General features: G+C 38.0%; 1 protein-coding gene across 3 annotated transcripts in view; it reads right to left on the bottom strand.

The window, feature by feature from the left end:
- MUCL1 (mucin like 1) overlaps positions 1-8326 on the bottom strand; it is a 92217-nt gene extending 83891 nt beyond the window's left edge. For all 3 annotated transcript variants that reach the window (XM_073021343.1, XM_037996984.2, XM_037996985.2), the window contains exon 1: positions 7659-8326. The gene's annotated coding sequence lies outside the window, so the exon portion shown is untranslated. The remainder of the gene's footprint in view (positions 1-7658) is intronic.
- Between the last annotated feature and the right edge of the window lie 5671 nt (positions 8327-13997).

Raw genomic sequence — 13997 nt, 5'->3', positions numbered from 1 at the left:
TTCTTCTTGAACTTGTATTTATATTCTATCCTCCCACAGAATTTTATCCTAATATATATTTGTACTTGAAAGTATTTTATTGATTACCTCATCATATTCTTTTGCAATAAGTATATGTATATTATTTAAATTATTTCTGTTGCCATAAGTTTCCAAATGCTAAAAATTTACTTCTGATCCAAATTTGATTTATTCACTATTGATCAAAATAATACATGTAACTTATAAATCCTGACAAATATCAAATATAACATTGCAAATGTATCTCACAGATGGGACTTTCTCCAATTAGTTCATGAAGCTAAGAATGAATGTTACTTAATTATACAGAGTTCAGCATCAAAGCTACTTCTATTTCCTATTTTTATTTGTGAGCATTGACAACATCATTTCAAATAAATCAGTTGATAAAAATGAATAAACGTTTTCAAGAATGTCACTCAGTTCTTTGAACCCTTTTTTAAGTTATACGTTTGAAACATCACGTAGACATCTATCATCGAAAAAGTAAAAGTCTATTAGTTGACAAAAAGTTAGACACCACTTGATTTGGAAAATGATTGGTTATTCAGTCATTAAAGTCATTCACTTTCTTAACACTGGTTCCATATTTCAAATATCCTTCTGATGTCTTAGAGATTTGTATGCATCACCATAAAAGACAAAGTACTTTTAAAGCTAAAAATTTCACAAGATTCTTTTTCGTGATTTTTAGTAATGCACCTAAAACGTTCTGCATGGGTGAGAAACTTACTTTTCTTTTTCAAATAGGAGGAGGATAATTGGAAAAGGGAGAAGGGAAAGGCACATCAGGAGGATTCCTTGGTTACAGGCTGGTTCTCAGGCAAATTTTAGAAAAGAGTGTGTGGAAACTGAGACTCTAGAATGTATTCCCTTTAAGCTACCAGTAGCAATATACACTCAAGGTGTGCATGAGGATTACTGGTATCACGGTTTACTAGATATCTCTACTTTAGAAACCATGTGTAAGATAATAATCAGTTCAATCAATCTAATCCAATAACTATTTAATAACTGGCTACAGGTTGTAAAATAACTGGTTGTAAAAATGTAAAACAAAGAATAAGAAGCACATGATTTGGCCCCTCTCAGAGAGAGGTAGTCAAAAAGCTCTGGAAAGACAAATAGGAGTAGGGACACTAGATGATGACGCGAGGGTTTGAAATACAGCAGATGATGGAGCAAGTACTGAAGGCGTCTGTGTGTGCCAGGAAAGTCTGAAAATGAGGAAGGTGGAAGCTGGTATAGGTGAAAAAAAAAAAGATCTTTGATTTGAATGTGAAATATGGGATCAGGAGCAGTCTCCCCTCAAGAGGCTATAAAAATGGAGTATCTACAACAGAGAGCCAGACCTCAGTCAAGGAAAGAAAGTAGGGAGGTTGCGCCATTGCACTGTAGGCTAGGCAACAAGAGAAAAACTCCATCTCAAGAAAAAAAAGAAGAAGAAAAAGAAAGTAGGGAGGAAACAGGTGTTAAAAGGAGTCTGTTAACCACAAACCAAAAAAACTTTGCTGCTTTGCTTTGCTTGACTCCTTTGCACATTTATCTTTCTAAGGAGCACTTGCTTAGAAGAAAAATGGCTTGGTCAAGGCAGAATATTCTTAGGTTTTTCTGGCATAAAAGCCTTCTTGGGAGCTATGGCAGCAATTGTAAATGACATGATGCTGGAAATATCCTTGAGGTCCTTCAAGAAAGAGAGAAACAGAATGAGCAGAACAGGTGAGTCAGGCTGTAGGAATGTTACACCATGGTAGTGCTCACAGATAGCACCAGCACTAATGCAGCATCAAGATGCCAGGATTCCTGGAACCACAGGAAGGGAGAAAAGTCAGAATTTTAAGCTTCATCTATAGACCCAAAGGCAGAACAAGGAGGCTTCAGTAAATCCCTGGGGTGAGGTAACGATATCAGTGCTTTTGATGGAATTATTTGAAAAATGAAACATTTTATTCCCGTCACTAGTTGGATGTGTTTCACCAGTAAGCTTTTTTTAATCGACAAATAATAATTGTATATATCTGTGGGGTACAGTGTGATGTTTTGATATATGTGTAGATTGTAGAAAGATTAACTCAAGCTGATTAATATATCCATCACCTTCCCTAAATAAGCTCTTGACGTAGGTGCTAAAAGTGAAAATGTAACCAGTAGAAGCCCAGGCTCTGAGGCAGCTGCAGAGGAAGCCACCCAGATTTCACCCACACCCACCCTCCCCAGAAAGGATTCATGTGGCTGTAATTGGGGAAAAAAGAAATATTCTTAAAAGCTAATTTCTCTGTGGGATCAGGGCGCAGAATATGCAATTTAGAGATATAACTTTTGTATGGAGCTATGAAAATGGGAGGAAAACAGAATTGTTCAATAGAGGGCATTTTCTATTACTGGCATTGTATTAAATTGGGCTACACTGCCATCTGCAGGTCACTGTGAAACTGTGCGGTGACCAAACTTAAGATGCTGTATCCAAAAGTTAAATCAGGAAGAATGAACAAGCAGCACAGATAAACCTCATTACACTGTGTTCGAATTAACTGATTTCAGTTCTACATGGACATATTAAGTAAGCATCTCTGGAAACATCAATGAACATGTATAATCAATTGTTTGGTCTCAAGTGAATGTATATGTAATATTTTTCACAGAATCAGCTATTTTACCATCTTTGCCATCAGAATAATGGTAGAGTATAGGCTTTAAGCCAGGCTGCCTGAGTTTGAATCCCAACTTGACAACTAGAAGATCTTGGACAAGTTATGAAATTTTCTCTTGGTCCCATTTTCCTCATCTAAAAAATAAAGTTAATAATAATGCTTAATTCAAAGGATGAGTTTGAGAATCAAGCTAATTTGTACATGTAAATTGTTCAGAATAGTGCCTGGCACATTGTAAGTGATCAATAAATTTTAACTATTATTCTTCCAAGAAGCTGACCATAGGTTTGTTAAATACATGGGATAATAGGAGAAAAAAAAAAGGTGAATAGTCCCAATCCCCCTCACCATCACTCTTGCCCAGAAAAGAGGAATATGCTAGGAAGTTATGATTGGTCAGATCCCAGGATGCTATATAGAAAACTGGGATATTAACAGGCCTCTACTTGTGAGTAACACTAATTTAATTTCTTTTTTTAATTATTATTTCAACAGTTTGGGGGAACAGGTGGTGTTTGGTTACATGGATAAGTTTTTTGGGGTGAGATTTTGGTGCACCTGTCACCTGAGCAGTGTACACTATACCCAATGTGTAGTCTTTTATCTCTAACCTCCCTCCCACCCTTCCCCTGCGTCCCCAGAGTCCATTACATTATTCTTATGCCTTTGCATCCTCATAGCTTAGCTCCCACATGTCAGTGAGAACATAGAATGTTTGGTTTTCCATTTCTGAGTTACTTCACTTAGAATAATGGTCTCCAACTCCAGCCAGGTTGCTGTGAATGCCATTATTTCATTCCTTTTTATAACTGAGTAGAATTCATATATATTCTACTACATTCCATGGAATTATATATAATATCACATATTATATATATCACATAATATATATAATATCACATATTATATATATCACATAATATATATAATATCACATTTTCTTCATTCACTCGTTCATTGATGGGCATTTAGACTGGTTTCATATCTCTGCAATTGCGAATTGTGCTGCTATAAACATGCATGTGCAAGTATCTTTTTCATATAATGGCTTATTTCTTCTGGGTAATTCCAGTAGTGGAATTGCTGGATCAAATGGTAGTTCTACTTTTAGTTCTTTAAGAAATCTCCGTACTCTTTTCCATAGTGGTTGTACTATTTTACATTCCCACTAGCAGTGAAAAAGTATTCCTTCTTCACCACATCCACGCCTATAATTTTTTTATTTTCAGTTATGACCATTCTTACAAGACTGTAGTACCACACTGTGGTTTTCATTTGAATTTCCCTGATCATTAGTGATGTTGAGCATTTTTAAATATGTTTCTTGGTCATTTGTAAATCTTCTTTTGAGAATTGTCTATTCATGTCCTGAGCCCAGTTTTGATGGGATTATTTGTTTTTTACATTCTGATTTGTTTGAGTTCCTTGCAGATTCTGGATATTAGTTCTTTGTTGGATGCATAGTTTGTGAATATCTTCTCCCACTCTGTGGGTTGTCTGTTTGCTGATTATTTGTTTTGCTGTGCAGAAGTTTTTTTTTTTTAATTAAGTCCCATCTCTTTATCTTTGTTTTTGTTGCATTTGCTTTTGGGTTCTTGGTCATGAACTCTTTGCCTAAGCCAATGTCTAGAAGACCTTTTCCAAATTATCTTCCAGAAATTTTTTGGTGTCAGGTCTCAGATTCAAGTCTTTAATCCATCTTGAGTTGATTTTTGTACAAGGTGAGAGATGAGGATCCTTCTACATGTGGTTTGTCAATTTGTTGAATTGAGTGTCCTTTCCCCACTTTATGTTTTTGTTTGCTTTGTCAAAGATCAGTTGGCTGTAAGTATTTGGCTTTATTTCTGGGTTCTCTATTCTGTTCCCATGGTCTATGGGCCTGTTTTTTACCAATGCCATGCTGTTTTTGTTTTTTGTTGTTGTTTGGTTGGTTGGTTTGTTTTGAGGCAAAGTCTCACTCTGTCACCCAGGCTGGAGTGCAGTGGCATGATCTCGGTTCACTGCAACTTCCTTCCCTGGGTTCAAACAATTCTTCCACCTCAACCTCCCAAGTAGCTGGGATTACAGGCACGTGCCACCGTGCCCAGCTAATTTTTGTATTTTTAGTAGAGACTGGGTTTCACCATGTTGGCCAGGCTGGTCTTGAACGCCTGACCTCAAGTGATCCACCTGCCTCAGCTTCCCAAAGTGCTGGGACTATAGGCGTGAGCCACCGCACACTGCCTACCAAGCTGTTTTGGTAACTATAGCCTTGTAGTAGAGTTTGAAGTCAGGTAATGTGATGCCTCCAGATTTGTTCTTTTTGCTTAGTCTTGATTTGGCTATGTGGGCTCTTTTTTGGTTCCATATGAATTTTAGGATTGTCTAAAGGCATTTTGATGGGAATTGCATTGAACTCATAGATTGCTTTTGGCAGTATGGTCATTTTCACAATATTAATTTTACCCATCCATGAGCATGGAATGTGTTTCCATTTGCTTGTGTCATCTATGATTTCCTTCAGCGGTGTTTTGCAGTTTTACTTGCAGAGATCTTTCCTTGGTTAGGTGTATTCCTAGATACTTTGTTTTTGAAGCTGTTTTAAAAGGGGTTGAGTTCGGCCAGGTGTGGTGGCTCACACTTGTAATCCCAGCACTATGGGAGGCTGAGGCAGGCGGATCACAAGGTCAGGAGTTTGAGACCAGCCTGGCCAATATGGTGAAACCCCATCTGGTGAAACCCCATCTCTACTAAAAATACAAAAAAATTAGCTGGGTGTGGTGGTGGGCGCCTGTAGTCCCAGCTACTCAGGAGGGTGAGGCAGGAAAATAGCTTGAACTTGGGAAGCAGAGGTTGCAGTGAGCCAAGATCGCGCCACTGCACTCCAGCCTGGGTGACAGAGCAAGACTCTGTTTCAAAAAAAAAAAAAAAAAAAAACAGAAGCAGGGGTTGAGTTCTTGATTTGATTCTCAGCTTGGTTGCTGTTAGTGTGTAGCAGTGCTACTGATTCGTGTACATTGATTTTGTAACCTGGCACTTTATTGAATTTATCAAATCTAGGAGTCTAGGTGGTTTTGGTGCCAAATTCTACCAAATCTTTAAAGAGAAACTAACACCAATTCTCCTCAAACTATTTCAAAAAATTCAAGAGGAAAGAATTCTCCCTAGCTCATTCTGTGAGACCAGCACTACCTGATACCAAAACTAGACAAGGACACAACAAAAAAGAAAACTACAGGCCAATATTTCTGAGGAATATAGATGCAAAAATTCTCAACAAAATATTAGCAAACTGAATCCTATAAGACATCAAAAGATCATACACCATGATCAAGTAAGATTCATCCCAGGGATCCAAGAATGCTTCAACATATGCAAATCATTAAACATGATACATTACATCAACAAAATGAAGGACAAAAATCTTATGATCATCTCAAAAGATGCAGAAAAATAATTTGATAAAATTCAACTTCCCTTCTTGATAAAAACTCTCAACAAACTAAAACCTCTCAACAAACCAATCATAGAAGGAATGTACCACAAAACAATAAAGGCCATATGTGACAAATTCATGCTAATATCATATTGAATGGTGGAAAGCTGAAAGTTTTTTCTCTAAGAACTGCGACAAGATAAGGATGCCCACTTTCACCAGGTGGTTTCAAATATCACATGTTCTCACTTATATGTGAGGGCTAAACACTTGATCTTGAGAAGGTAGAAAGTAGAAGATAGATACCAGAGGCTGGGAACAGAATGTGGGTGGGAGAAAGGATGAAGAGACGTTGGTTAATGGCTACAAAAATACAGTCAGATAGAAGATATAAGTCCTAATGTTCAACAGCAGAGTAGGGTGACTATAGTTGCAACATATACTTCAAAGTAGCTAGAAAAGAGTACTTGAATTGTTCCCAATGCAGAGATAATACTGAAGGTGATACATAACCCAAATACCCTAACTTTATCATTATGCATTCTATGCATACAACAAAATATCATATTTATACCATAAATATGTAAAGTATCATGTATCAATAAAAATAATTTTTAAAATGCATTTTTATAAAAAAAACTCTTCTGTCTTTGAATCTGCTCTTCAACTTTGACTTCAACCTCTGCCTTTATCTGAGTACCTACTTCCACGCCCATTTCTGGCATTACTGAACATCTGCATGACCAATGATCATATTATCTTAAAGGTTCCTTGAGAGCCAATAACCTAACAACATCAATAATACAAACGTGTGTCATTCAGATGCATTGCTAACCCTCATGTAAGCATTCTGTGTAAAGAGTGAATTCTGCAAGTGCAGTAAATTCTGCAAATACAATAAAAGGTTAGCTTAGCTAGGCCTGGTGTGTTCAAACCCTGCACATTCCAAAGAAAGGACTGGCCTTTGATCAGCTCCTGGGAGATAACCTCTGAGCTTTCTGGAATAGCTTTCTTAATGAATGTCTTTGTAAACCCAAGACCTTGAGCCACAACAGATAATTTATGCTAACAATGTGATTTATGTTGAATTCATGTTTCTATTTACCTGTTTCTGGGCCACAATGCATTAGTTTGACCTCTGGGGGAGCTGACAACTGAGTAGCTAAGGTCAGTCAAGTGGATGTTCCACACCAATGTAACTGACCCCCAGGAAAACTCTGGACAACAAAGCTCCAATGAGCTAAGCTGGTTGGCAGTACTTCAAAAATGATGTCACACATTAGACTTAAAAGATCATCATGGTGGATGGGAGGCAGGACTAGCTTGCAGCATGCGGAGGCTTGCATTGTGAATTTTAGCTCCAGAATGACTGCAGGAATAAATCAGGAAACCTGAGAGGATCCCTAAATCATCCGAAGGAAGCAGACTGTTCCTGCAGGACCTGGGAGACACCCCAAATACTGTGACTGCCCAAACTGCAGAAGTGAGAAAGGGAGATCCTCCACCCCAGAACACACACCCCTACTGGGGAAACTGAAGGTCTAGTTTGCAGGAGAAGATTCCAACCTTACCTGGAGCTGAGTCAATTTAGAGAGCCGAGCGAAGCACAAGGGTAGAGGAAGCAGTGGGAGAGGCCCTGGAAGTTCACTGGGTCCGGAAGCAGGCTATTCCTGTCTGGCATCACAGCGATCCTTTGGGAGGGAAGCCAGAGGTGCGGGGAAAATGCCACAGGGAGACAGAAACCTCCAGGTGAACTTTGTAACAATTTGAAACACTTGAGAAGCTTCCTGGCCAGAACTCAGGGGAGAGCACGAATCTGGCCGGCAGATTCCACAGTTGGAGGAAGAACTAAAGTCCTATTCTTTTGTAGCTGGGAGGTAGGTAGTCTGGGGTAGGTCCTCAGCCCTGCTTGCCCACTGCCTGGAAACAGAGGCAGTGCTGTTAGGTGGGGCACGGTGGGAGTGAGACCAGCCCTACAGATTGCATGGAAGATGGGTGAGGCCTGTGACTGCCAGCTTTCTCCAACTTCCCTGACAACCTGCATGACTCAGCAGAAGCAGCCTTAATCCTCCTAGGTACAAAATTCCATTCAACTGGTAACCTCACCTCCATCCCCCACAGCAGCCACAGCTAACCTGCCCAAGGAGTCTGAGCTCAGACACACCTAGCCCTGCCCCCACCTGATGGTCCTTCCCTATTCACCCAGGTATCTGAACACAAAGGGCATATACTTTTGGGAGTTCTAGGGCCCTGCCCACTACTGGTTCCTCTCCATACTACCACCACTGATGCTCTCTGGAAAGCACCACCTCCTGGCAGGAGGCCAACTAGCACCAAAATAGAGCATTAAACCATGAAAACTAAGAACCCTCACAGAGTCCATTTCACCCACCTGCCGCCTCCACCAGAAAAGGTGCTTATATTCATGGGATGTGACCCATAGGTCACATCACAGGAGTCTGTGCAAACAACCCCCAGTACCAGCTTGGAGCCTGATAGATTTGCTGGGTGGCTAGACCCAGAAGAGAGATAACCATCACTACAGCTCACCTCTCAGGAAGCCACATCCATAGGAAAAGGGGAGAGTACTACATCAAGGGAACACCCCGTGGGACAAAACAATCTGAATAACAGACTTCAGCCCTAGACCTTCCCTCTGACAGAGCCTACCCAAATGAGAAGGAACCAGAAGACCAACCCTGGTAATATGACAAAACAAGGCTCCTTTACACCCCTAAAAAATCACACTACCTCACCAGCAATGGAGCCAAACCAAGAAGAAATCTCAATTTACCTGAAAAAGAATTCAAGAGGTTAGTTATTAAGCTAATCAGGGAGGCAACAGAGAAAGGTAAAACCCAATGCAAGGAAATTTAAAAAAAAAATACAAGAAGTGAAGTGAGAAATATTCAAGGAAATTAGATAGCATAAATAAAAAAACAAAACTGCAGGAAACACTGGACACATAGAAATGCAAAATGCTCTGGAGAGTCTCAGCAATAGGTCAAACAAGTAGAAGAAAGAAATTCAGAGCTCGAAGGCAAGGTATTTGAATTAACTCAATTCAACAAAGACAAAGAAAAAAGAATAAGAAAACATAAACAAAGCCTCCAGGAAGTCTGGAATTATGTTGAATGACTGAACCTAAGAATAATTGGCATTGCTGAGGAAGAAGAGAACTCTAAAGTTTGGAAAACATTTGAAGGAACTATCAAGGAAAACTTCCCCAGCCTTGCCAGAGACCTAGACATCCAAATACAAGAAGTACAAAGAACACCTGGGACACTCATCACAAAAAGATCATCACCTAGGCACACTGTCATCAGGTTATCCAAAGTTAAGACAAAGGAAAGAATCTTAAGAGCTGTGAGACAAAAGTACCAGGTAACCTATAAAGGAAAACCTATCAGATCAACAGCAGATTTCTCAGCAGAAACCCTACAAGCTAGAAGGGATTGGGGCCCTATTTTCAGCCTCCTCAAACAAAACAATTATCAGCCAATAATTTTTTATCCAGTGAAACTAAACATTTATATATGAAGGAAAAATACAGTCTTTTCCAGAAAAACAAATGCTGAGAGAATTTGCCACTACTAAGCCACCACTACAAGAACTGCTAAAAGGAGCTCTAAATCTTGAGACAAATCCTGGAAATACATCAAAACAGAACCTTTTTAAAGCATACATCTCACAAGACCTATAAAACAAAAACACAAGTTAAAAAGCAAAAACAAAAAAACCAAGGTACACAGGCAAGAAATCGTAAGATGAATGGAACGGTACCTCACATATCAATACTAACATTGAATGTAAATGGCCTAAATGCCCCACTTAAAAGATACAGAACTGCAGAATGAATAAGAATTCACCAGCCAACTATCTGCTGCCTTCAAGAGACTCATCTAACACGCAAGGACTCATATAAACTTAAAGGGGTGAAAAGAGCATTTCATACAAATGGACACCAAAAGCGAGCAGGAGTAGCTATTATTATATCAGACAAAACAAACTTTAAAGCAACAGCAGTTAAAAAAAAACAAAGGGGACATTATATAATGGTAAAAGGTCTTGTCCAACAGGAAAATATCACAATCCTAAACAATTACTGATAGACCTAAGAAATGAAAAAGACAGCAACACAATAATAGTGGGGGACTTCATCAATACTCCACTGACAGCAATAGACAGTTCATCAAGACAGAAAGTCAACAAAGAAATAATGAATTTAAACTACACCTTGAAACAAATAAATGTAATCGATATATACAGAACACTCCATCCAACAACCACAGAATACACATTCTATTCAACAGTGCATGGAAATTTCTCCAAGATAGAACATATGATAGGCCACAAAACGAGCCTCAATAAATTTAAGAAAAATTAAATTATATCAAGCACTTTCTCAGACCACAGTGGAATAAAACTGGAAATCAATTCCAAAAGGAACCTTTGAAACTATGCAAATACATGGAAATAAAATAACCTGTTCCTGAGTTATCACTGGGTCAAAAACAAAATCAAGATGGAAATTTAAAAATTCTTCAAACTGAATGACAACAGTGACATAACCTATCAAATCCTCTGCAATACAACAAAGGCAGTGCTAAGAGGAAAGTATATATCCCTAAATACCTACATCAAAAAGACTGAAAGAGTACAAACTGACACTCTGAGGTTACACCTCAAGGAACTAGAGAAACAAGAACAAACCAAACCCAAACCCAGCAGAAGAAAAGAAGTAACCAAGATTAGAGCAAAACTAAATTGAAACCAAAAAAATACAAAAGATAAATAAAACAAAAAGCTGGTTCTTTGAAAAGATAAATAAAATTGATAAACCAATAGCAAGATTAACAAAGAAAAGAAGAGAGATATCCAAATAACCTCAACAAGAAACAAAACAGGAGATATTACAACTGACACCACAGAAATACAAAAGGTTATTTAAGACTACTATGAACACCTTCATGTACATAAACTAGAAAACCTAGAAGATATGGATAAATTTCTGAAAAAATACAACCCTCCTAGCTTAAATCAGGAAGGATTAGATACCCTGGACAGACCAATAACAAGCAGCAAGATTGAAATGGTAATTTAAAAATTACCAACAGAGAAAAGTCCAGGACCAGACAGATTCACAGCAGAATTCTACCAGACATTCAAAGACCAATTGGTACCAATCCTTTTGACACTATTTCACAAGTTAGAAAAAGAGGGAACCTGCCCTAATTCATTCTATGAAGCCAGTATCAACCTAATACCAAAACTAGGAAAGGACATAACCAAAAAAGAAAACTACAGACTGATATCCTTGATGAACATACATGTTAAAATCCTTAACAAAATACTAGCTAACTGAATCCAAAAGCATATCGAAAAGATAATCCACCATGATCAAGTGGCTTCATACCACGGATGCAAGGATGGTTTAACACATGCAAGTCAATAAATGTGATACATCACATAAATAGAATTAAAAACAAAAATCACATGATCATCTCAATAGATACAGAAAAAGCATTTGATGAAATCCAGCATCCCTTTATGTTTAAAACTCTGAGCAAAATCAGCATACAAGGGGCATACCTCAATGTAATAAAAGCCATCTATGACAAACCCAGAGCCAACATAATAGTGAATGGGGAAAAGTTGAAAGCATTCCCTCTGAGAACTAGAACAAGACAAGGATGCCCACTCTCACCATTCCTCTTCACCGTAGTACTGTAAGTCCTAGCCGAGCAATCAGACAACAGAAAGAAATAAAGGGCATCCAAATTAGCAAAGAAGAAGTCAAACTCTCACTGTTTGCTGATGATATGATTGCTTACCTTGAAAACCCTAAAGATTTCTCCAGAAGGCTCCAAGAACTGATACAATAATTCAGTAAAATTTCTGGATACAAGATTAATGTACAGTAATCAGTAGCTCTTCTATACACCAACAGCGACCAAGCAGAGAATCAAATCAAGAACTCAATCTCTTTTACAATAGTCGCAAAAAAAATAAAAAATACTTAGGAATATACCTAACCAAGGAGTTGAAAGACCTCTACAAGGAAAACTATAAAACACTGCTGAAAGAAATCATAGATGACACAAACAAATGGAAACACATCCCATGCTCAAGGATGGGTGGAATCAGTATTGTGAAAATGACCATACTACCAAAAGCAATCTACAAATTCAATGCAATCCCCATCAAAATACCAACATCATTCTTCACAGAATTAGAAAAAAAAGTCTGAAATCCATATTAAACCAAAAAAGAGCCCACATAGTCAAAGCAAGACTAAGCAAAAAGAAAAAATCTGGAGGCATCACACTACCTGATTTCAAACTATACTATAAGTCCATAGTCACAAAAACAGCATGGTATTGATATAAAAATAGGCACATAGAACAATGGAACAGCATAGAGAATTCAGAAATAAACCCAAATACTTACAGCCAACTGGTCTTCGACAAAGCAAACAAAAACACAACGTGGGGAAAGGACACCCTTTGCAACAAATGGTGATGGGAAAATTGGCTAGCCACATGTAAGATAATGAAACTGGATCCTCATCTCTCTCCTTACACAATAATCGCCTCAAGATGGATTAGGGACTTAAATCTAAGACCCAAAACTATAAAAATTCTAGAAGATAACCTTGGGAAAACCCTTCTACACATTGGTTTAGGCAAGGATTTCATGACCGAGAACCGAAAAGTAAATGCAATAAAAACAAAGATAAATAACTGGGACTTAATTAAACTAAAGAGATTTTGCATGGCAAAAGGAACAGTCAGTAGAGTAAACAGACAACCCACAGAGTGGGAGAAAATCTTCACAATCTATACATCTGACAAAGGACTAATAACAAGAATCTACAATGAACTCAAACAAATCAGAGAGGAAAAAACAAAAAATCCCATCGAAAAGTGGGCTAATGACATGAATAGTCAATTCTCAAAACAAGATATATAAATGGCCAACAAACATATAGAAAAAAGCTCAACATCACTAATGATCAGGGAAATGCAAATCAAAACCACAATGTGATACCACCTTACTCCTGCAAGACTGGCCAAAAACAAAAAAATCAAAAAACAGTAGACATTGGAGTGGATGAGGTGATCAGGGAACACTTCTACGCTGCTGGTGGGAATATAAAATAACACAACCACTATGGAAAACAGTGTGGAGATTCCTTAAAGAACTAAAAGTAGAACTACCATTTGATCCAGCAATCCCACTACTGGGTATCTAGCTAGAGGAAAATAAGCCATTATATGAAAAAGATACTTGCACATGCATGTTTATAGCAGCACAATTCACAATTGCAGAAATATGAAACTAGTCTAAATTCCCATCAGTCAATGAGTGGATAAAGAAACTGTGATTAGATAGATAGATAGATAGATAGATAGATAGATAGATAGATAGATAATAGATAGATAGATAGATAGATAGATAGATAGATAGATAGATAGATAGAAAGAAAGAAAGACTACTACTCAGCCATGAAAAGGAATGAATTAATGGCATTCACAGTGACCTGGATGAGATTGGAGAGTACTATTCTAAGTGAAGTAACTCAGGAATGGAAAACCAAACATCATATGTTCTCACCATTATGTGGGAGCTAAGTTATGAGGGTGCAAAGGCATGAGAATGATACACTGGACTTTAGGGACTTTGGAGGAAGGGTGGGGAGAGTAAGGGATAAAAGACTACAAATAGGGTGCAGTATACTGCTTGAGTGATGGGTGCATCAAAATCTCACAAATCACTAAAGAACTTACTCATAACCAAACACCACCTGTACCCCAATAACCTATGGAAAAATAAAATTTTTTAAAAAAAAAGAAAAAGAAGAAAAAATGATATCACACGTTACTGCTGGGAGAATTAAGCACAATCCA

This window comes from Chlorocebus sabaeus, chromosome 11 (genome assembly GCF_047675955.1).
Source record: "Chlorocebus sabaeus isolate Y175 chromosome 11, mChlSab1.0.hap1, whole genome shotgun sequence".
NCBI classification, from domain to species: Eukaryota; Metazoa; Chordata; class Mammalia; order Primates; family Cercopithecidae; genus Chlorocebus; species Chlorocebus sabaeus.
This window is presented reverse-complemented; position numbering and strand designations above follow the sequence as displayed.